Here is a 2,500-nt window from a genome sequence, read left to right as displayed (position 1 = left end):
TTGGGCGCAGGCGGCCGGTCCGTCGCAAGGCGTGTACTGGCCGTCCTGGCCTCACCTCCGGTTCTCCGCCGGTGCCCTTGACTGAGTGTCGGCGGCGGCCGGAACGTTTACTTTGAAAAAATTAGAGTGTTCAAAGCAGGCGATTCGCCTGAATAATGGTGCATGGAATAATGGAATAGGACCTCGGTTCTATTTTGTTGGTTTTCGGAGCGCGAGGTAATGATTAAGAGGGACAGACGGGGGCATTCGTACTGTGCCGTTAGAGGTGAAATTCTTGGATCGGCGCAAGACGAACGACTGCGAAAGCATTTGCCAAGAATGTTTTCTTTAATCAAGAGCGAAAGTCAGAGGTTCGAAGACGATCAGATACCGTCCTAGTTCTGACTATAAACGATGCCAACTAGCGATCGGGGGGCGTTAGTTTTACGACCTCTCCGGCAGCTTGCGGGAAACCAAAGTCTTTGGGTTCCGGGGGAAGTATGGTTGCAAAGCTGAAACTTAAAGGAATTGACGGAAGGGCACCACCAGGAGTGGAGCCTGCGGCTTAATTTGACTCAACACGGGAAATCTCACCCGGCCCGGACACAGTGAGGATTGACAGATTGAGAGCTCTTTCTTGATTCTGTGGGTGGTGGTGCATGGCCGTTCTTAGTTGGTGGAGCGATTTGTCTGGTTAATTCCGATAACGAACGAGACTCTGGCTTGCTAACTAGTTACGCGACCCAATCGGTCGGCGTCTAACTTCTTAGAGGGACTAGTGGCGTTTAGCCACACGAGATTGAGCAATAACAGGTCTGTGATGCCCTTAGATGTTCGGGGCCGCACGCGCGCTACACTGACCGGATCAGCATGTGCTCGCCTTGGCCGACAGGTCTGGGTAACCCGCTGAACCCCGGTCGTGCTAGGGATAGGGAATTGCAATTATTTCCCTTGAACGAGGAATTCCCAGTAAGCGCGAGTCATTAGCTCGCGTTGATTACGTCCCTGCCCTTTGTACACACCGCCCGTCGCTACTACCGATTGAATGGTTTAGTGAGGTCCTCCGATTGGACCTGGCGCGGCCGGCAACGGTCGAGCCGGCGTCCGAGAAGACGATCTAACTTGATCATTTAGAGGAAGTAAAAGTCGTAACAAGGTTTCCGTAGGTGAACCTGCGGAAGGATCATTAACGGTCTCGCAAACGCTTCGGCGAACGCGAAACTCGGACAAGCGAGAGAAAAAGTTTTTGCTACCCGGCGCCCGACCCGCGAGGAGCGGCGCGCCGGCCGGCGATTCGGTCACCCGGTAATGTTTGCGCGTCGAGTGCCGCGGTGCCGCGCGCTCCGGCTTCAAGCGTCGGCCTGGCCGACCGCTCGGCGCGGTATATTTTGTCACCCTTTAGTGCGAGGCACTGTGCGAGCGAAACAATCGTGGATGGCTCTTGGCGGTGGATCACTCGGCTCGTGAGTCGATGAAGGACGCAGCTAGCTGCGTGAATTAGTGTGAATTGCAGGACACATTGAGCATCGACGTTCTGAACGCAAATTGCGGCCTCGGGTCAATCCCGGGGCCGCGCCCGCCTCAGGGTCGCGTTGCAAACGTTCCGCGCGGGGATTTCTCCGCGCGGCTGCTGCGGCGTCGGACGCGCGAGCGCCCGTCCCGCTCAAGACAGCACGGCACGATGTGCGACGATCGCGACCAGAATCCCGCGCGGCGGCGGCGAGTCGACCTCGAAGAGGCCAACGGCTGGCGGCTCAAGGGCGGGAATCGAGGTGCGCGGCGGCGCGCGGCGCCGACGGCGAGCGCGGAACGGGAAGAATAGTCCCGGTCCTTACTTTCGGCCTGAGGTCGGACGAGGCTACCCGCTGAATTTAAGCATATTACTAAGCGGAGGAAAAGAAACTAACGAGGATTCCCTCAGTAACGGCGAGTGAAGCGGGATGTGCCCATCGCCGAATCCGCGCGCTTTTGGAGTGCGCGGAATTGTGGCGTACGGAATTCGTCACGGCGCGCTTCGCCGGTCGCCCGCGTCCTTCTGATCGAGGCCTTTTCCCAGAGCGGGTGTCAGGCCCATGGCGGCGACAGGCGGGCGCGCTACGGCGTCTTCCCAGAGTCGGGTTGTTTGGGAATGCAGCCCAAAGCGGGTGGTAAACTCCATCTAAGGCTAAATACGGTCACGAGACCGATAGCGAACAAGTACCGTGAGGGAAAGTTGAAAAGCACTTTGAAGAGAGAGTTAAAGAGTACGTGAAACCGTCGAGAGGCAAACGGGAGGGCCTGTCGGGTCGCCCGGTCGCTTTCAGCCGGCCCCCTGTCGGCGACGTTGTCGTGCGGACCCTCACGGGCCGCCGGCGGCGCCGCCCGATCGGGGACCAGCGCACTAGCGCCGGGCGAAGGCCGCGACCGTCTGGACGGCGGCGAGAAGGCCGCGCGCAAGGTAACCCGGCCTCGGTCGGGTACTATAGGCGCGCGTGTCCGTCGGCCCGCCGTTCGGGCGAGGAGAGATCGCCGCGTCTGCCCT

At 59.2% G+C, this 2,500-nt stretch overlaps 2 non-coding genes and 1 pseudogene across 2 annotated transcripts in view; all 3 read left to right on the top strand.

The window, feature by feature from the left end:
• The window catches only part of LOC146143343 (small subunit ribosomal RNA), a 1,811-nt gene extending 643 nt beyond the window's left edge, over positions 1 to 1,168 (top strand). The window contains exon 1 of the ribosomal RNA XR_014500322.1: positions 1 to 1,168. This exon is cut by the window's left edge and continues 643 nt beyond it. This is a non-coding gene — a ribosomal RNA (small subunit ribosomal RNA).
• Positions 1,169 to 1,415: 247 nt separating this feature from the next.
• On the top strand, positions 1,416 to 1,569 carry LOC146143342 (5.8S ribosomal RNA). Its single transcript, XR_014501088.1, has one exon. It is a non-coding gene; the product is annotated as a 5.8S ribosomal RNA (ribosomal RNA).
• Positions 1,570 to 1,817: 248 nt separating this feature from the next.
• The window catches only part of LOC146143341 (large subunit ribosomal RNA), a 3,679-nt pseudogene continuing 2,996 nt past the window's right edge, over positions 1,818 to 2,500 (top strand).

This window comes from Ascidiella aspersa, chromosome 5, assembly GCF_963924565.1.
Source record: "Ascidiella aspersa chromosome 5, kaAscAspe10.2, whole genome shotgun sequence".
Classification (NCBI taxonomy): Eukaryota; Metazoa; Chordata; class Ascidiacea; order Phlebobranchia; family Ascidiidae; genus Ascidiella; species Ascidiella aspersa.
The sequence above is the reverse complement of the archived record's forward strand: the minus strand, read 5'-3'. Positions and strand labels throughout refer to the sequence as shown.